Below are 21,803 nucleotides of genomic sequence, written 5' to 3'. Positions count from 1 at the left end.
TGTGTTATTAACGTAAATTGATAAAATAAGAGTGCCTACTCAGGGTCTCTCAGCAGATAAGGCATAATAAATCTGGGTTAAGTGATCCTAAGTATCAGCTCTTCCCTCAGAATATAATTGCTTTGTTGCGTCGAACGGAAGTCCAGCTAAAGTACAACAACAACAACAATTAATAATAATAATTTTATTATTTATATCCCTCCCATCTGGCTGGGTTTCCCCAGCCACTCTGGGTGGCGTACAGCATATCTAAAAACATACTAAAAACACCAAACATTAAAAACCTCCTCATACAGGGCAGCCTTCAAATGTCTTCTAAAAGTTGTGTAATTCTCTATCTCCTTGACACCTGATGGGAGGGCGTTCCACTGGGAGGGTGCCACTACTGAGAAGGCCCTCTGCCTGGTTCCCTATAACTTTGCTTCTTGCAGTGAGGAAACCACTGTTCTGCACTTAGAAGTTGGTCTGAAGGCTGCCTGCTTCCTTTGTTTGCAGCGCCTTAGAGCAGCTTTTTGGCCAGCCAGGAGATATAGATGATAGAAGATAGATAGATAGATGATAGATGATAGATGATAGATAGATGATAGATAGATAGATAGATAGATATAGATAGATAGATAGATGAAGAAGAAGAGTTTGGATTTGATATCCCGCCTTTCACTCCCCTTCAGGAGTCTCAAAGCGGCTCACATTCTCCTTTCCCTTCCTCCCCCACAACAAACACTCTGTGAGGTGAGTGGGGCTGAGAGACTTCAAAGAAGTGTGACTGGCCCAAGGTCACCCAGCAGCTGCATGTGGAGGAGCGGGGAAGCGAACCCAGTTCCCCAGATTACGTGACTACCGCTCTTAACCACTACACCACACTGGCTCTGATAGATAGATGATAGATAGATGATAGATAGATGATAGATAGATAGATAGATGATATATAGATAAATTATCCCAGGAAGTGACTGTACTGTGACTGTAACATGCATTTCCTTCCTTTGAAATTGTTTTGGTGGGGGGAGAAGATGTCTGCCCCATAGGGGCACAGACTCCCCAATTTGCCATAACAACAGGAAAAGAACCTGCTGCCAGATCAGGCCCATGGCTCATCCAGTCCAGCATCCTGTTTTCACAGTGGCAAATCAGATGCCTATGGGAAGCCTGCCAACCAACACTTTGAAAGCCAACCAGGTTGGTGAACATTGCTGCCTCCAGTGGAAGTGAGTTCCATAGTTTAACTACATGATGCACAAAGAAGTACTTTCTTTGATCTGGCCTGAATTGTCCAACATTCTGTTTCATTGGATGCCTATGACTTCTAGTGTTAAGAGAAAGAGAGAAAAACTCCCCTCTGTCCTCTTTCTCTGGGCCTTTCATTATTTTATAAACTCCTTGTCATGTCACCTTGTCTTGTCTTTTCTTGTTCCTGTCCATCACATAACTTAGGGAATTTTTCTAATTCTAAATGAGTACAGTGGTACCTCGGGTTACATACGCTTCAGGTTACATACACTTCAGGTTACAGACTCCGCTAACCCAGAAATAGTACCTCGGGTTAAGAACTTTGCTTCAGGATGAGAACAGAAATCGTGCTCCGGCAGCGCAGCGGCAGCAGGAGGCCCCATTAGCTAAAGTGGTGCTTCAGGTTAAGAACAGTTTCAGGTTAGGAACAGACCTCAGGTTAAGTACGGACCTCTGGAACAAATTAAGTACTTAACCCGAGGTACCACTGCAATGGCAGAGTGAGTATCAGAGAAAGGGGTCAGGCGAAGCGGAGGCAACTGCAACGTTGCTTCGGCTTAGACATGACAAATCCAGCAGCGAAGGCAACGGCCCTCTGTGCATGCTCAGAGGTGCTCTCCACTTCATTGATTTCAGGCTTGCCCTTGCTGTTTTTAGACAGGTTCCAGGACTGCACTTGGACGTACCTTTTTCTGTTTGAAAACCTCCGCGTGAATTTGAGAATTCTGAGTCAGGAGCGTGGTGAGGGATTTCTCCATCTCAGTTGAGCTGTTACAATGGCGTTTCCTTTAGAAAGAAAATAATCTTATTCTTGACATGAACTCCCACACGGTGACTGACATCAAACCTGTTCTGCTCTCGGCTGATTTCCACAATGTCTGTTTTACAGTGTCCCCTGTCATAATGTTTTGTCATTTCCTCTCCCTGTTCTCCATTGACTGTCTTTAAGCTTTCTCTAGGCTGGAAAGCTCTGGGAGATTTATTTCAGGGGGTGAAAACATACACCCACCCACCAATCCCTTCTGAAAAAGAGAATTTACTCTCTGGGTGGGTCTCCCCTCTTGCCCAGCCTTTTCAAGGGCTTATTCTACCGTCATATGTTGGTGGTAAATACCAGATTGGTAGCAGCAGGAGGATATCAGTGCTGGAAAGGGCAGAAAGCCAGAAGGGACCTAACGGGTGCATCTCCTAGACCGAGAGTAAAGCTTCCACATTTTATGGTGGAAGTACCTCAACCTTCCAAACACAGTTCGGATTTCGTAACTTCGCTGCAAAATGCAAGCAGAACCAAACTTCTCCCCATCCCTAGACTGGAGGGGCACTAATTCTCATCAGGCAGGTTCATGTTGCTTCATCTCCCCAGCCCTGGCTTAAGCCCACGGCTTCATTGTTTTTTGGTCATCTCCCGCTCCAGTTCAGTAGACCATCACTACTCCATGGTCCATAGGTCCTGTGGATGATGTCACCACCATGACATCACCAGCTGCAAGACCAATCCCCCCCTTTCCCCCTGCCACCTGATTTACATGCTCAGATTCGATTCGCTGCTACTTTCCCGCAGGAGGCTTCAGATGTAGGGAGAGGAGACAATGGCTCCAATGCTGGAGATGATTTACACAGCACAAAAAGACAAGAAATGCCTTTTTTTTTTTTTGGTGTGTGTGTTGGGGAGGGGGCTAAATGTTTCCCTTTGATGTTGTAGCATCCCATACATAGGATGAATGGAGTTTTCGCTGGGCTCCAGCAGTGTTGGAACAATTCGGGATGCGGTTACTTTGCCCTCTTCCAGCAGCATAATTTGAAAAGGCAATTTTAATTAAGTCCTGGGTTGTTGTTGTTTTTTTTGCATGCATTTCATGGTTTCAGTGTGCCAAAGAGTGTTTTCCCCTTCATGTTTGTTTCAGACAGCTGCGCGGAGAAACACAGAGACAACTTGATCTTAACCGACGACGGGGAGGGTTATTTGCAGTAGCCAAGAGCACTGTGTTGGAAGGTGAGTTGCCCACGGTGACATTGTCTCTTGATACTGTTATTTGTACAAACGGGGCGATAAAATAAGCAACAGAGATCCATGAAGGGCCAAAACAAGTCTAGCTGAGAACCGTTCATAGGCCTGTAGCGAAATTTGTGGGTGCGAGACAGAAGACTTCATTTATTTATGATTTATTATATCTATATAGGGGCAGGTGGGGCTCTTCCACCTGGGAAGGGAGAAGAAGAAGAAGAGTTTGGATTTGATATCCTGCTTTATCACTACCCTAAGGAGTCTCAAAGCGGCTAACATTCTCCTTTCCCTTCCTCTCCCACAACAAACACTCTGTGAGGTGAGTGGGGCCAAGAGACTTCAGAGAAGTGTGACTGGCCCAAGGTCACCCAGCAGCTGCATGTGGAGGAGCGGGGAAGCGAACCCGGTTCACCAGATTACGAGTCCACTGTTCTTAACCACTACGCCACACTGGCTCTCCATCTAGGAGCCCATCTAGGAGAAGGAAAACTCTGATCCTGAACCTCCACTGTCTTGTGGGACACCTTCAAGAGAAGAAAAAGCTCAGGAGTAAACCTTACATAAATCCAGAGTGGAATCCCTAAGATGGTTGGATGGTGCCTCTTGGAAGTCCATTTCATTGTCTCTTGAGACAGAGAAATGCCAACCACAACATCAATATACCCCTTTTTCCTCAAGATGGTGCATATGGTTCTCTTCCTCCACATTTTATCTTCACAACTACCCTGTGAGGTAGGCTAGGCCTGGCCCAAGGTCATCCTTGTGAGATTCAAGGCTGAGTGCAGATTCAAACCCTGGTCTCCCAGGTCATAGTCCAACCCTCTAACCACTACACCACACTGGCTTTCCCCAACCTGATGTCCTTTGGATGCTTTTGTTACTATAGTTGCATCTACACCATACATTTAAAGCACACTTCATCCCCAAAAGAAGCCTGGGAAATGTAGTTTACCTCTCACAGAGCTACAGTTCCCAGAACCCAGAACAAACTACAGTTTCCAGAATTCTTTGGTGAAAGACATGCAATATAAATCTAACATGTACCGTAGTTTGGGCCCAATGACAGCCCAGACAGAATCAAGATTTGCTGAAGAACTGGGATGGTGAAGATGCAGGTGACCCCTCTTAGAAGTGGTATAATAATAGTAATAATAAAGTGGTACCTCGGGTTAAGTACTTAATTCGTTCTGGAGGTCCGTTCTTAACCTGAAACTGTTCTTAACCTGAGGTACCACTTTAGCTAATGGGGCCTCCTGCTGCCGCCGCCGCGCGATTTCTGTTCTCATCCTGAAGCAAAGTTCTTAACCTGAGGTACTATTTCTGGGTTAGCAGATTCTGTAACCTGAAGCAGATTCTGTAACCCGAGGTACCACTGTAATAATAATAATAATAATAATAATAATAATAATAATAATAATACCCCGCCCATCTGGCAGGGTTGCCCCAGCCACTTTATGACATTTCAAATTTTGCAAGCTATATTTTTGTTGTTGAAAGCTAGCCTCAAAATCCAGCATTCGCATTTTGGAGTCAGAAGCAGTTCTCAAAATGTGAATTTCTGCTCTCTCGATTGGCTAAATGAATGGATGAATGAAGGTAATCTAAAATCCAGGCAATTCTACTGCAAGTCATGGATCTGATACTGTTATATGTCCACTGCAGCAGCCACCTAGGAGCTACCACGAAATCTGTGGCTGTCAAATGCAGATGCTAAGGATCTAATATTATCCACACATCCAGAGAATATTTGCAGAATATTTCACCTTCAAAGAGATAGCCAAGTATTGGGTGGTCTTTCATTGACTGCATAACTCAACAGGGTATGGAATATTGTCAGATGCTAGACTATATGGGCCCTGACCCAGCAGGCTCATCTTATATTCTTAAGCCCTGGTGGAGAAATTGACGAGTCCAGTGCATATCACTCAGTTTACAAAGTTTGGTACAGTTCTGTTGTGTTAGTTAATTTTGTAGATCAGGGGTCAGCAAACGTTTTGAGCAAGGGGCCGGTCCACTGTCCCTCAGACCTTGTGTGGGGGCCGGACTATATTTTGAAAAGAAAGAAAGAAAAAAGAACGAATTCCTATGGCCCCACAAATAACCCAGAGATGCATTTTAAATAAAAGGACACATTCTACACATGTGAAAACACGCTGATTCCTGGAACGTTTGCGGGCCGGATTGAGAAGGTGATTGGGCTGGATCCGGCCCCCAGGCCTTAGTTTGCCTACCCATAAAGGTAAAGTGACGCCTGACCATTAGGTCCAGTCTCTGACCGCCTCTGGGGTTGCGGCGCTCATCTCTCTTTATTGGCTGAGGGAGCCGGCGTACAGCTTCCAGGTCATGTGGCCAGCATGACTAAGCCACTTCTGGCGAACCAGAGCAGCGCACGGAAACACCGTTTACCTTCCTGCTGGAGCGGTACCTATTTATCTACTTGCACTTTGATGTGCTTTCAAACTGCTAGGTTGGCAGGAGCAGGGACCAAGCAACGGGAGCTCACCCTGTCGCGGGGATTCGAACCGCCGACCTTCTGATTGGCAAGTCCTAGGCTCTGTGGTTTAACCCACAGCGCCACCCGCTACCCATGCCTTAGATCAAAGACCACCAAGATGACCAGAAGGATATCAAAAGACTTGCTTAGCTGATCTCTGGCATCTTCAGCCAACGTATGTGTGAGTGTAAAGTCAGGTCCTCACTCCTACGATGTCCCAGGTTGTTATCCCTTTTCCTGGAATCTCTGCCCCAATTTTGGTTTGTTTGTTTTCTGTTGGTTTGCTATGGGCTGTATCATCATGTTACGGTTATTTGAAAAAATGAATAAAAACATTCTTTTCAGAAATATAGATGAAATTTGGATTATTATTATTTTTGGGGGGTGGGGGGGAAAGGTAAGGGGAGCAAATTCCTTTCAGCTTCATTTTACATCCTTGAAGTTAAGGCCGTCCAGAAATCCCCTTGTTCTACTTCAGTTCTCCCCCCCCCCCACAAACATTTGGTGCATGACAAACTTTAATGGGACTGAGCAGTCTATGTTCTTGCTTATCTGCACCTCCCCAGGCCTTTGCTTGCGATAACGCTTTCTCTCGCTCTCCTGTAGCACAGAGCTCTGGTTACTATGCCATCCCTTCTGATCCTCACCATGGAGAGTTTCCACGCCAGCAATAAACACCCAGAATTGCTTTTAATACCTTGTTTGTATGCCAGGTGAACAGCTTGATCTTTGCAACCGTTCCACAGAAGGGGAGGCCAAAGCTTTCCGGTTCTAACCCAGGATCACCCCAGGGGTGGCTACGCTGTGGGCCCTTCAGATCACAGAATCGTAGAAGGGACCCCAAGGGTCGTCTAGTCCAACCCTCTGCAAGGCAGGAATATGCAGGTGGTCTGTACGGGGATCAAACCCACGACCCCGGCATTCTCAGCATCACGCTCTAACCAACTGAGATAACTGTTGGACTCCCAGATGGATGAGGAGCGGTTGAAGGAGCTGGGTATGTTTAGCCTGGGGAAAAGGAGACAGAGAGGAGATATGAGAGCCATCTTCAAATATCTCAAGGGCTGTACCATGGAAGATGGAGCAAGCTTGTTGATGACTCCAAGAGTCACACAGTCCAACCGCCTGCAATGCAGGAATCTCAGCTAGAGCATCATCAGAAACTCCAGCGGGTGCAGAATGCCGCAGCGAGACTCCTTACGGGGTCTTTGCTGCGGGATCACATTCACCCAGTGCTATACCAGCTGCACTGGCTCCTGGTGGAGTACAGGATCTGGTTTAAGGTGCTGGTTTTAACCTTTAAAGCCCTATACGGCCTAGGACCCTCGTACCTATGGGATCACCTCTCCTGGTATGTCCCACGGAGGACCTTACAGTCTTCAAACAAAAACATCTTGGAGATCCCGGGCCACAGGGAGGTTAGGCTGGCCTCAATCAGAGCCAGGGCTTTTTCGGCTGTGGACCCAATCTGGTGTAACGCTCTGTCACAAAAGACTAGGGCCCTGCGGGATTTGACATCTTTCCGCAGGGCCTGCAAGACAGAGCTGTTCCACCAGGCCTTTGGCCAGGGCACAGCCTGACCCCCTCCTTTGGCAATCCTCACAGAACTGTAGCCCATGAATTTGATTTGAACTGATTTTATAATGAAATGATTTTAGAATGTTGTATTATTTTACTGTTGTTAGCTGCTCTGAGCCCCGCTTTGGCTGGGGAGGGTGGGATATAAATACATTATCATCATCATCATCATCATCATCATTTATTTATACCCTGCCCATCTGGCTGGGCTTCCCCAGCCACTCTGGGCGGCTTCCAAGCAAATATTAAAATACAGTAATATATCAAACATTAAAGGCGTCCCTAAACAGGGCTGCCTTCAGATGTCTTCTAAAAGTCTGGTAGTTGTTGTTCTCTTTGATATCTGGTGGGAGGGCGTTCCACAGGGCGGGTGCCACCACCGAGAAGGCCCTCTGCCTGGTTCCCTGTAACTTGGCTTCTTGCAGTGAGGGAACTGCCAGAAGGCCCTCAGAGCTGGACCTCAGTGTCCGGGCAGAACAATGGGGGTGGAGACGCTCCTTCAGGTATACTGGACTGAGGCCATTTAGGGCTTTAAAGGTCAGCACTATCACTTTGAATTGTGCTCGGAAACGTACATCCACAACAGATGACCATCCAACCTCTTCTTAAAAACTTCTAAGGAAGGAGAGTCCACCACCTCCTGAGGGAGACTGCTCTTCCTCTCAGAAAATTTCCCCTGATGTTTAGTCAGAATCTCCTTTCTTGTAACTTGAAGCCATGGGTTTGAGTCCTATCCTCCAGAGCAGGGTCATGAAAACCCTTAAGCCATCCTGACTTCTCACGATGTCTTCTCGAATTCTGCAAGTGGGGAAGAGGAGGTGGCGTCGGCGTCACGGCCCCTCACGGTAGCATAGTGGGACCCTTGGGGAGGGGGCAGGGCCCTTCTGCAGTCATAGCCACCAACCATAGAGACCACATTGCTGGTGGAGAAGTGCTACATTGCAAACATCTGGCATGGGTGCCTCTTCTGATGCTCAAGGTGGGCTGATGGAAGCCTCACAGTTTTGGTATTCTAAGGCTCCCACATATAACCAAGACAACTGCCGGCACGGTATTGTTACATACGCCTCTTGATAACAGCCATGGGGCCAACTCAGCCAGCCCCACCCTTTCCCCATATTCATTGACAGTGGGTGTAAATAGATGACCCAGGGGAGGGGACACTGATGTAGAATGAATTGTCCCTGCTGTCATCTGAGGAATGTTGGAGGGTAGGCAGGCATAGTTGGATATTCTCTCTGTGTGTGAGAATAATTTGTTCCAGAAACAGAGAACAGGGCAGAAGTTTCAAGAAGCAGCAGAAGGCTGAGTTTGTTTTGTCTGTGCAATGAAGCTTTCTGTGAGAACTGTTCTTTGGATGCGCGCAGTATGACAGGAAGTACTGATAACAATGCTTCTGTGCAACTTGTTCTAACTTGTTGTGAGTCTCTTGCGGCGAGAGAAGTGGAGAGAGAGAGAGTCTTGGTCTCCTGTTGTATTCTAAGCATGCCTTGATCATGACAGGGGTGAACGTCTGTACAGTCATACCTTGAAAGCCGAACGGAATCCGTTCCGGAAGTCTGTTCGACTTCCAAAACATTCGGAAACCAAAGCGCGCCTTCTGATTGGCTGCAGGAAGCTAATGCAGCCAATCGGAAGCCCCATCGGACGTTCGGCTTCCAAAAATAGTTCGCAAACCGGAACAGTCACTTTTGGGTTTGCGGCGTTCGGGAGCCAAAACGTTCGAGAACTGAGCTGTTCGAAAACCAAGGAATGACTGTGTATATTGGCTACCAATATGCTTTTATACCTGTCAAGTAAACCTCTACACTTGACTGAATCTTTATGGCATCAGTGAGTGTTTATTGACAACTGTGTGTACCTTCAACCTTGAAGACACTTCCAAGGAAGGAGCTGAGTTGAGATGTAACTCTGCTGAGAATGGATAATGGCACACCCGGGCAGCGAAAGTGATGCCGGACCCAATCCTCCTAAATCACCCATCAGAGGTTGATGGATTGATCCAACAGGCATGTGGTGTTCTCTCTGGCTTGTTGTTGTTGTTGTTTAGTCATTTAGTCGTGTCCGACTCTTTGTGACCCCATGGACCAGAGCACGCCAGGCACTCCTGTCTTCCACAGCCTCCCGCAGTTTGGTCAAATTCATGCTGGTAGCTTCAAGAACACTATCCAACCATCTCGTCCTCTGTCGTCCCCTTCTCCTTGTGCCCTCCATCTTTCCCAACATCAGGGTCTTTTCCAGGGAGTCCTCTCTTCTCATGAGGTGGCCAAAGTATTGCAGCCACAGCTTCAGGATCTGTCCTTCCAGTAAGCACTCAGGGCTGATTTCCTTAAGAATGGAGAGGTTTGAACTTCTTGCAGTCCATGGGACTCTCAAGAGTCTCCTCCAGCACCATAATTCAAAAGCATCAATTCTTCGGCGATCAGCCTTCTTTATGGTCCAGCTCTCACTTCCATACATTTGTTGTTGTTTAGTCGTTTAGTCGTGTCCGACTCTTCGTGACCCCATGGACCAGAGCACGCCAGGCACCTCTGTCCTCCACTACTTCCTGCAGTTTGGTCAAACTCATGCTGGTAACCTTGAAAACACTATCCAACCATCTCGTCCTCTGTCACCCCCTTCTCCTTGTGCCCTCCATCTTTCCCAGCATCAGTGTCTTCTCCAGGGAGTCTTCTCTTCTCATGAGGTGGCCAAAGTACTGGAGCCTCAGCTTCACAATCTGTCCTTCCAGTGAGCACTCAGGGCTGATTTCCTTAAGAATGGATGCGTTTGATCTTCTTGCTGTCCATGGGTCTTCAAGAGTCTTCTCCAGCACCATAATTCAAAAGCATCAATTCTTTGGCGATCAGCCTTCTTTATGGTCCAGCTCTCACTTCCATACATCACTACTGGGAAAACCATGGCTTTAACTATACGGACCTTTGTTGGCAAGGTGACGTCTCTACTTCTCAAGATGCTGTCTAGGCCTGTCATTGCCCTTCTCCCAAGAAGCAGGTGTCTTTTAATTTCGTGGCTGCTGTCACCATCTGCAGTGATCATGGAGCCCAAGAAAGTAAAATCTCTCACTGCCTCCATTTCTTCCCCTTCTATTTGCCAGGAGGTGATGGGCCCAGTGGCCATGATCTTCGTTTTTTTGATGTTGAGCTTCAGACCATATTTTGCGCTCTCCTCTTTCACCCTCATTAAAAGGTTCTTTAATTCCTCCTCACTTTCTGCCATCAAGGTTGTGTCATCTGCATATCTGAGGTTGTTGATATTTCTTCCGGCAATCTTAATTCCGGCTTGGGATTCATCCAGCCCAGCCCTTCCATACATTACTACTGGGAAAACCATAGCTTTAACTATACGGACCTTTGTTGGCAAGGTGATGTCTCTACTTTTAAAGATGCTGTCTAGGTTTGTCATTGCTTTTCTACCAAGAAGCAGGCGTCTTTTAATTTTGTGGCTGCTGTCACCATCTGCAGTGATCATGGAGCCCAAGAAAGTAAAATCTCTCACTGCCTCCATTTCTTCCCCTTCTATTTGCCAGGAAGTGATGGGACTATCTCTCTGGCTTAGTCCTATCCCGATTCAGGTTGGCTGCTGTGAGACCAGGATACAGGGCTCGATGGTCCTTTGGCCTGATCCAGCAGCAGAGCTCTCCTTACTTTCTTACGGCATGCCAGGAGTGCTCTTATGTGGGAGCCAGGAGCCTTGTTCATCATTGGAATAAAAGGCCACATGTGCTAACTAGTCAAGTGAGTTGTTTCAAAAGAAAGTGTGTGGTTTGAGTCCCCGCCCCCCCCGCCCCCCGCCACACACACTGGAAGCCAATGTGAAAAATTTGATCTTGACTTTAACTGAAGCAGGGTCGGTCCAAGGCAACTGTGTGTTCAAAGGGGTGACTCTGTTTAAAGTGGAAATGAAGACATTGTGTATGTATGGCAGTGCTACTGGTGATAATGTCTCTGATCTCCCCCTCCCATTTTTTATTAACACAACTGGCAAGGACTGGGCTTTTTTTGTTGTTGTTGTCTGGGTCAGACAAGTATTTCATCTAACCTCCAGTCAGGCCAGCCAAGGCGGAGTGAAAGCCAAGACTTTGCCCGTCACCATCTTGGACTCAAGTTCAGAGGGAGCTGAGTCTCGTTCTTCAGATCAAAGCCAAGCACTCTAGCAAGGGCTTGGCGGAGAGGATAAAGCCCTGACTGTTGAACTTGTGACCTTGGTCGTTGCCCAAATTGGAGACTCGAAAGGAACGGGGAGACTTGCGCCCTTCCCAACTCAATCGCTGGGAGACGGTTGCCCGTATCACTAAAGCACCATCCTTGATTCCCCTACACCACCCCCTGTTCTCCCAAGTCATTTGGCAATCCTGGCATCCCTTTGCCAAGGAGAAATCCGGGGTTAGGTTAAGGCACAGAGCCGACGTTCCATCTCTGCTTGCCATCCTGAGAGATGGCAGCGTTCAAAATCAGACCAAGGTGCCTTCGATTCAGAGCCAGTGGAAAGACTCCAACCTGGCGAACAGACAAAGGAATCTGTTTGAGGGCTGGTGTGTTTTCAAGATGATATTCTGAAGGCCAAAAAAAGAGAAGGGGGGACAGGGGAAGGGGGAGAATGAAAACATTACACACAAGCCTTTCAAGGATTTCCATTTGCTGGACAAGTGTTACGGCGATCATATTATCTCTCAATAACTCCGATAAGCAGCAGGGATTTATTTCGGAGATGGCAAACTTCTCTGTATCCTCAAAGGCCGCTTTGCTATCCCATCACTCACCTGTGTGTATGTGTGGAAGTACGGTAATCACGCAAACACAAACGTGGATGGTCAAAGTTCCAAAACTATAAGAAGGAGTGCACAAAAACCAATAAAAATAGGAGATGCATATTAGCGTAATGTTTGTAAGATTCATTAAAGGAGAATATAAGGCTATGCACCCCTTGCGGATGGTCCGTAGGTCGCTGTTGGTGCAGAATGTGTTGGCTACATTGCTTGGAGGGGCGAACTACTAGCAGAATGTAACACTGCCCATGCCGTAGGTGAGTGCTGTCTGAGGGAGAGCTTCTTCTGCAAATTCGAAAGATACCAGAAAGTAACTTGGAGCAGGGCTCTCTTTGGGGTGGCCCCTATTCTGTGGAATATTCGTCAAGAAATACAACAGATACCCACTATCTGCACCCCAGGGAAGCAACTGAAAACATCCCCCCCCCGCCAAACAGGCTTTCTCAGGTGGGTGACTGGGTCATTGTCACAAGTGTACATTTGTTAGGGTTTTAGCTTTGATTTAAATGTATCCCTTCACAACTTATAGCTCCCCAAATCATTTGGGGGAAGACATGACTGTTTAAAGTGCTTTAAATGTGTGGTGTGAATGTGGCCTAGGTCTGGCATCTAAAATTACCTAACTGCCCCACTGACTATCTGACACTCTCCCATAAATGTTGCCACTTTCTAAAGTATCCTGGGTGGCAACATGGCAGAGGGCCTTTTCGGGGGTGGCACCTCACCGTTTGCAAAGTTGTCTCCTGTCTGCCTTTCTCGGTGACTCATTATTATCCTTTCGACACCCGGCAAATAGCGTTTTATTTCCCCAGGCAATAAAAAGGCAGCCTGATTATTCATCACTCACCCTGATTTGCTTGCAGGGAGCTTAGAGGATGTTGGCTATTTAAAGCAGCATCCGCTCTGATTTGTTTGTGGGGAGAAGAGATGATGTTGCATCAGAGCAAGCACCAACTGTTTCCCTGGGCATTTCCTCATCTCTTTCCTGATCTTTCAGAGAAGACCTTTCTGGGACAGAACACCCAACCAGCTCTAATTGCACATCTTGAATTTGCTGGCGCACAATAGAATCCTACCTGAAATTAGCAGCAGCCAAGAAGTGCCCTAATTTCGGATGCTCTCTCTTTATGTATTTATTTATTGCATTTATAATATGTCCCTATTTCCATCTGAGGAATGTTGGAGGGTACATGTCCATTGAGACCAACCTTGTCAAGAAGAGGCAGTTGTGACCTGCCTGCTCCCTGAATAAGGTGTTTGTTTTGGCCTCACAATTCCAGCCAGTGTGGTGTAGTGGTTAAGAGCGGTGGACTCGTAATCTGGTGAACCGGGTTCGCTTCCCCGCTCCTCCACATGCAGCTGCTGGGTGACCTTGGGCTAGTCACACTTCTCTGAAGTCTCTCAGCCCCACTCACATCACAGAGTGTTTGTTGTGGTGGAGGAAGGGAAAGGAGATTTTTAGCTGCTTTGAGACACCTTTGGGTAGTGATAAAGTGGGATATCAAATCCAAACTCCTCCTCCTCCTCCTCCTCCTCCTCTTCTTCTTCTTCTCTTGGCGAGGGGTCAGCAAACGTTTTCACAGGTGGCCAGTCTACTGTCCCTCAGACCTTGTGGGGGGCGGACTATATTTTCGAAAAAAATATATGAAAAAATTCCTATGCCCCACCAATAACCCAGAGATGCATTTTAAATAAAAGCACACATTCTACTCATGTAAAAACACACTGATTCCCGGGCCGTCCGCGGGCCGGATTTAGAAGGCGATTGGGCCGGATCCAGCCCCTGGGCCTTGGTTTGCCTACTTATGCTCTTGGCAATAAGCCCAAGCCACCTTTTCTGAAGAAGGACCTGGAGGTGAACACTTCTCCATGAGTGGCTGACAGCATTATCGAAATTGCACTTTGAGGGGCCAAGGTGGGAGGGTTGTGTCACAGCCCTCCGAGCTTCCAGAGCAGTGTAGCTCTGGTTGCACATGCAAGTGCAAAAGGAATGGCCTCTTCATTCTCACACGTCTCACGTTACGTCACGAAGCTGGTCGGTTTGGTTTTTCCTCCCCCCCCCCTCTTCTTCCTCAGGTTCCTTTCCTCCCATCCTGTTGTTCCGCTGCTAATTTGCTGGAGTCTGCATGCATCACCTTCAGAACTACGATGCGGCTAAACAGGGCTGGCTCTGTCGGCTTCTTGGATGGGAAGATGTTGCTTGGACCACTTTGCAAGGTTTCGGAGGAAGAGAAGGATGTAAGTGACATTTATAAATAAATACATAAAACACACAGGGGGGGGGGGACACGGAAACAGCTTTGCAGGCACCCACAGAAGGTTGAGCTCCGCACTCTTTGCAGACACAACCCACCTTTAAACTAAAGAAGAAGAAGCGGGGAAATGGATTACAAGCTTGGAGCTTCTAAGTGGTGATAAAAAAGCAATAGCATCCATTAATAGCAAGTAGGGCTCATGGACATCCGCAATGGGGGCAGTACTCTCCCCTCTCCGCCCGGATGAACCATAATCCCCAGAGTCCTAGCTTTTCAGTTTTTAAAAAGAGAAAGTTATTAGAACCTGAGATATGAGGCAAAAATGTACAAACACAATTCTTCTCATTTTTTGTTTGTGTGTGAGAGAAACTAATCCTTCTCCTCTTTCTGGGTTTTATTCCCCCTCAAAAGAAAAGAAATTTCTATGGACATCCATGGCAATATTCACTTTATGAATTGATTAAAAGTCTAGATTAATAGGTTACGTTATTTTTACTTAACTATTATTCTTTTTTGCAAGTATTTATAAAAGCTGCTGACAGCCTGAACCATTTCAAAAGCGGCATTTGCCCCTTCTCTCTTTTCTAGGTCGATGTCTGCTGCGACAAATGTGTACATCACCTAAAAGCAAAGAAGATAAGCACCTTTGTTTTAGTTTAGTTTAGTTTTTTTATAAATGCAAATTCAGTTAATCAACTACAGTGGTACCTCTGGTTGCGAACGGGATCCATTCAGGAGGCCCGTTCACAACATGAAAAGAGAGCAACCCGCAGCGGCGCGTCTGCGCATGCGCGGGTTGCGATTCAGTGCTTCTGCGCATGCGCGTGATGTCATTTGCGCTTCTGCGCATGCGGCGAAACCCGGAAGTAACCCTTTCCGGTACTTCTGGGTCACTGCGGGACGTAACCTGAAAAAACGTATCATGATGCAAACATAACATGAGGCATGACTGTATAGTCAAGTGCAATCAATTAATCAACTGTGACAGAGAATTCATCTGATCCGCTAAATTCGAATGCAGTCATAAACCATAATGCACACAATTCAATTAACCAATTTAATTTAAACGCAATCAACTATAACTCAGAGAATTAATCAATGTTAAAAGAGGCTGCTAAACAAACCCTGTTGTGCTCATGTTCTCCTTGAGGGCTTCCCATTGAAGAAACTGCTTGGCGACCGTGAGTGCAGGATGCTGTTCCTTTCATTCCCCATAATATTTCATTAAAGCTTTCCCATAATACATTGCGTGACCAGGCGGCGACCGCCCCAGCCCCTAGGGACCACCAGAAAGGAATAATGACTCGTGGCAACGTGTTATGGAATTAAAATTTGGCCACAACTTTATTAAACTTTCAAATGTAGGAAGACCTTGGCTTAGGCATTGGGCGTGTATCCCTCCCAGCCCCCAACTGGGGGAACTGGGGGCTCCCCAGGGTAAATGGTATATGGGGGTGACCTGCAAGATGCATGTGTATGCACGCAGTCCCCCCATATCCCCGCACGCAGGGTAGTTCACTGACAACCTTTCAGTGTATGGCCAGTGGCACCCATATTACAACCCCTTTAAGGGGGACCCTGGAATCGCTGCCACAGGGGGGAGGGGTTGAGTCACCACTTCATGCCCCCCCCCATTTTAGGGAAGACGAAAGGATTCCGCCCAAGGCCTTAAACTGCCAAAGTTGTGATGAATTGCTACGGGGAAGACGAAACCTGCCAATGCAGGAAAATTTCTTCCTGGTTCTTCAACAGCAACCAGTCAAAGACCGTAGCAGCGCCCGCTAAACAGGAAGAAGAAAGGTTAGCTTGCAAACAAGAAACATTAAACAAAGGGAGGGGTGGGAGGGTGGGTGGGTGAAGCTACGACTGCCGACTGCCTGGCTGCTGCTGACTCCACCCCCTACTTATGGGACTGGCCCCACCTCCCAGCAGTGTAGATTGACTAACGGAGGCTGGGTGTGAACCTCCAAAGAATAACACTGAGAGGCAGGCCAGCCCGTACAACCGGTAACTTCCTTGAGGTCCAAAGCAGCTCGTGCGATCCTGCAAAGGGCACCCACAATGTAAAGTGTGAGTGCTCAATAGAACAGAAGAAACTAAACAAAAACAGGAAAAGGAAAAGAAACGGCAGAGTCCTCACTCAAAGGTACCTCTTCACTAGGTTTCCTCAAACTTGGTCCTCCAGATGTTTTTGGCCTACAACTCCCCATGATCCCTAGCTAGCAGGACCAGTGGTCAGGGATGATGGGAATTGTAGTCTCAAAACATCTGGAGGGCCAAGGTTGAGGAAGCCTGCTCTTCACCCTTGTCATGCACATAAAGAGATGGGCCCTCCCATCTCTCACTTGGGACCTCTCCTTTCTTCTCCCAGCCTCTCACCCATGGAGATCTTCCATTCTCTGCCTCTCTCTCAGGGTCCTTCACCAACCATCCATCACCTTCATGTGTGCGTGATCCTTGGACCCCAGAGCAGACAACACCAATGAAAACAAAACAAAGAGAGAGAGGAGGAGAAGGAGGAGGAGGAGAAGAAGAAGAAGAAAAAGAAGAAATCAAAAGAAGGAAAGAACAGAAAGAGGGGGAGAAAGAAGAAGAAAGAGAAAGATAAGAAAGACTTCTGACTTCCCACCTGTCCTACATAAAAGAAATTATTCAAAACAGATAACAGATGTTCCTCATGAGGAAAAGTCATGCGGTGCACAAAGTTCCCCTGCCCTTGGTCTCCTTTTCTGGGCAAAGGGAGGTGTAAGGAAGTCCAGTCTTCAGGGGCTGTTGGAGAATATATGAACCAAACTCCAGATTTCTATGTGTTAGAGAAGTTCCTCAGCTATCTTGATGTTCTCCATCACTTTGCCCATGAAATTCTGGACAGCTACCAGGGATCAAGGGTTGCTCTGACAGCCCTTGGGATGCCGTAGTAGGGTGTGTCATTTTAGGGGGTGAAATTTCTTCACTTAAGGGTCTTAAAAATAAGTTTTTGGGTATGAAGAATTTAAATCTGCTGTTATTTTTGCGCCTGGGCAACATTTAGCTTGGTAAGTCTATGTTTGACAAATAAGCACATAAACTGCTTTCAGAAAAACCAAATGATTTTAATTCTACCTTCTGAAAGTGTCAGGTAATGCAAAATAATAATAATAATAATAATAATAATAATAATAATAATAATAGTAGTAGTAGTAGTAGTAAATAATGATATTAATGTATAATAACTGCATGAACTTGGAAACCATTTGTAATGATTTCTGTGCAATTTTACGCACATTTTACTTACCAAGCAAAACTAACCTATCAATTTAACCAAAATATTTTTGAATCCCCAAGTTACGTTACAACTTTTTGGCCCCCCTCATTTTTGGAATTTGAAAGCTGGAAAATTCAGTGCCCTAGGCTGCTGTGCCAACTCTGGGGTTCCTTGCCCTCTCCCCACAAAAGAACTGCACCACAGGGCTTAACCATAGTACCTGGGACAACATCACCAATGGCTTATACAGAGTTCTAGCATAGATTTTTGGAGTCTGCGACCCAGTTCCACAGCCAAGGGGGCATTGGGCATAGCTGTCAAGTGTCCCTTATTTGAAGGGACAGTCCCTTATTCCAGTGCCATGTCCCGCTGCTGTCCCTTATTGATGGATGTCCCTTAAATGTCCCTTAAATGATGTCCCTTAAATTTCAAAGGAAGCAGCTCCTCTCCCTCCCTCCCTGCCGGCCAGGGAGGAGGGAGGCTCCAACTGTGTTGCCTGGCTGTGTTGCTCACCCAATAAGAAGTCTAAGAACGACTGGGGGGTGGAGCTTGGATGCCTTGTCTGTGGCTAGTTAATGCAAGCTGAGGGGGTTTTTGAATGCTGGACGCCATTTTGTTGCACGTGCTGCTGCAAACTTTGCAGTGCAAAGCCAGGCCGGGGAGCCATCTTAAGTTGAGGCTGCATAGGCCTTGTGGTGCATGTGATTCAGATTCTATTCAGTTGAACCTCTGGTTACAAAGTTGGTTGGACAGTGTTCTCGAAGCTACCCAGCATGAGTTTGACCAGACTGCAGGAGGACAGGAAGACTGGAGTGCTTGGAACAGGTGAGGCTGCAGGTCCCTTATTTTGACTGCTGGTCCCTTATTTTCAAATCTGTAAGTTGACAGCTATGGCATTGGGAAGAGACTATCATCTTGCAAGACCTGCTCCTTGCTAAGCCTAAACTATCGGAACCTGACCTGGAAAGATAAGGACAAGTCTGACTCCAGGCTTCTACTCCTCAGGATGTCTAGAGGACAGCAGAGTGTGGTACTCTTTAGGGGCTGTTGATGGGGGTCAAGATTTGCAGATGCATTATTTTGGATGTAAATTGTCAGGAATGAGCCAGCTCAAAGCAAAGGTTTGCAGCCAACTGCAGAAAGCAGCCAAGAACAGGGGCTTTGATGTTAGGCAGGAGAGAGCTGGCAGCTGCAGACTTCCTGACCTTGACGGGCCGGCAGATAAGGTAGTAGCTGAGAGCAGGCTAGAACGCAGCCAAAGCTTGCAGGAAGCACAAACAGGAGCAAATGAACTCAGAGACAGCCTCTCAGAAAAGGAAGAGGTGGGAGCTGATCCACTCAGTCCTAAGAGCAAGCGAATGGGAGGGCTGATAGATAGGAAGCAAAGCAAGAGACGTAAGGTTTGTAAGTTCAATATCTGCTGGCGAGGCCGGAAGGAGTCTTCAGAAGGGTCATCTTGAGTAATGCTGCTTCATTAGAGCCGTCCGAAGCTATCTGTTTGTTTTTGCAATAAATCCTCCTTTTTTATTATCTACGCTTACTGTGTTATCAAGCTGGGAACCTGGGAACCTGACATAAATCCAGACTACATTCTTGAATTTCTATTGTTAGACCTCATTCTGAATTATCCATAGATGGATTTATGTTATTGTCTCTTCAATGGCTGGAGATGTTCTCATTAGCTTATTTAAATTTTGCCATGAGTGAATAATGTAAGCTTTCTTATGTTGGGAGCTGCCTTGAACATGGAAAAAACGACATACAAATAAACAGTTTTTATGTGTCAGTTGCTCACATTCCAGCGACCATCTCTGTTTGTCTTCTTCAGGCCTGTTTCCTGGTCCAAAAAAGACAAATAAATCCATACATAAAGTCATATAGGTCTGCCTTGAATTCAGCTGGGCATCTTATCAGCCTGAGGTCGGGGTCAGTCACATGAACGAGCAGGAGGACCGAGGCCAGATCTTCATCTCTTCAAGCCCAAGATCTCCTGGTTCCCTCTCTGCCCCACCCCACCCCCCGCCGGCAAAAAAATGCTCACAGCTAACTAGAGGATCCCAAAACAACAGTTCATCCAAACCTCGTAGCCCATATTCCATATGGCACAGACACAATTTGGGCAAAGATGTTAATGAGAGCTGGCGCCTGTTCACACAGCAGAAGTGCAGAGAATGTATTATTTAAGAGGGAGGTAAATCGAATCAAATTAAATTCGTAGTGAGCCCATTTTGACGGGCCCCCGTCTCCCTTTGAGGTGCGTCCCGTTAAATGCAGCGTCTGGGGTGCAAATGCCCCCTCCCGCCTAACCCCGCTAGAGGTTTTAAGAACAAAAAAACCCCGCACTGTAAACAGATCATTTCCATACAATTAGTCTTCTGTCCTCACACAGGAACAGCTGGGAAGAGTTTCCAAACTTTTCCTTCCCCGCTTTCTCTCTTCCTCCCCTTCTCTCTCTCTCTCTCTCTCTCTCTCTCTCTCTCTCTCTCTCTCTCTTTCTCCCCCCACCCTTGTTTAAATTTGAGCAGAAAACAAAAAAGGATGAAGCAAGCCTGATGGTGACTTCTTACATTGTCTTGTGACTAACAGTGTTTTGTGTGCGTGTGTTTAAAAAAGAGAGAGAGAGAGAGAGAGGGAGCTCAACCTTGTGAAGTATCATTGCGGTGTTTTAGTTCTAATGCTACTTCTATCTTTTATCCTTTTTAATTAGAAGGCAAATTCTCAGACCGCCCGGCCTAATCCCTACACAGTTGAACAAAGCCCACTAAAGCCTTTGAACACTGTTGAGGGGGGCCGCAGCCCCCTCCCCGGTAACTGTTGGCAGAAGGAGTCAGGCCCTGACCTTATTCTCAAGCGTTTTTTCTGGCTCCTGATGTCTCCCTGCCCTTTTGGAACCTGGTCCCTTGTTCTTCTGTTCGGGCTGAATGGAGGAAGGGTGGGTGCGGGGAGAGAAAAGCAGGGAATAATATAGGGATCCCAGGAGATTTTCTAGGTGGGACGTAAGTTGCCGGGGAGGATTGCCAGAGGGGGAATGGTGCTCCTCAGGAATCAACCCAGCCAAGGGAACTGGAGCAGCAGATTATGGCCTTCGGTTCAAGAGATTTCTTCATCCCTCACTAAATCTTTTCAGGGACAATGCCATTTTTTAAACAATTGTTGCGTTTCCAATTAAGACAAGGGTGCGCTTGGACAAATGTGGGGTGGGGTGGTGGTGGCAGAGTTGCTGGTGGGGGTCCGAGGAAGGGGAAGGGGGGGGCAAGAGATAGAACGCCTCCCTCTTCAAGTTTGCTCCTATATTAGATATTTGCCTCCCTATAGATCCTCGGGTGAGGGGGCGGCATTGAAATTTAATTAATAAATAAAATGAATAGATGTAACTGAAGATGCTTACACAAAAGACCAGATTCACACGTAACTGCTGGCAAGTATTAATAAGCAATTACTCTATTAGTAGGCTGCTAGGCTGTGTCAATACATTGCGGGTAGAGCTCCCTTTATTAAGGACCAGGTGAAATATCCCCAGGTTGCGAGCAAGCGTGCAGGTTCTCTAGAAGTCTTCTTCAGACTGGATGCTCAGCGAAAGTAACACACACCTATCTTAAGGTGACAAACGTCTGACAAAGGAATAACATGCTGTCAGCTGAATTCAGTATCTGAGTGTGCAGGGAATAAGTGCAGGCGAACTTCCTCATTTCGGTTCCTCCCAGTTCCTTATTTTTCCAATCTTAAATTCAGTTCTCCACACCCTGCTACAAAAATAATAAAATATTCTGCAAAAGTTCAGTTCTCCACATTTTCAGAAGTTCACAATTTTTAAAAGAAAGTCCTCGTGCACATTCATTGGCATTTTGCGGATAGTTTTTTCTAATATGTGTGCAATTTTGTCTGTGTCCTTTTTTTCATTCTTACAAAGTCATCTCCCTTGTTGAAATGCATTCCTGCATGCTGTCCTCACCAATACCTTCATTCTACAGCACACTTACAATGTTGTATGTATTAATTGGCTGGAGAGGTGCACTGAAAAATTCAAAGTGAAAATTTTGAACAATGACTTGAGTTTTGGTTCACGTATTGTTTCAGAAAGCAGGAATTAGGTATGTTTGGCTTAATGAATCATTCCCCCCCCCCCCAAATACCTTGCAGAGAGCAACAATTATGACACACACACAAACACTCTGACACAAACACTTTCCCTTAACTGGCTATGGTGCAATGTGCATCCTAGTAGTTTG

The 21,803-nt window shown here is 46.6% G+C and overlaps 1 long non-coding RNA gene across 2 annotated transcripts in view; it reads left to right on the top strand.

Annotated features, from left to right (window-relative positions):
- Nucleotides 1-21,803, top strand: part of LOC128416038 (uncharacterized) — an 86,811-nt gene that overhangs the window by 54,060 nt on the left and 10,948 nt on the right. Inside the window, exons 2-3 of one of the 2 annotated variants that reach the window (XR_008331123.1) lie at nucleotides 1,888-2,106; nucleotides 3,135-3,223. This is a non-coding gene — a long non-coding RNA (uncharacterized LOC128416038). The remainder of the gene's footprint in view (nucleotides 1-1,887; nucleotides 2,107-3,134; nucleotides 3,224-21,803) is intronic. The other variant, XR_008331124.1, reaches the window with a different exon arrangement.

The sequence above is a fragment of the Podarcis raffonei genome, chromosome 1, assembly GCF_027172205.1.
Source record: "Podarcis raffonei isolate rPodRaf1 chromosome 1, rPodRaf1.pri, whole genome shotgun sequence".
In the NCBI taxonomy this organism is placed as follows: Eukaryota; Metazoa; Chordata; class Lepidosauria; order Squamata; family Lacertidae; genus Podarcis; species Podarcis raffonei.
Note: the sequence above shows the minus strand (reverse complement) of the source record. Positions and strands in the feature narration are given on the sequence as shown.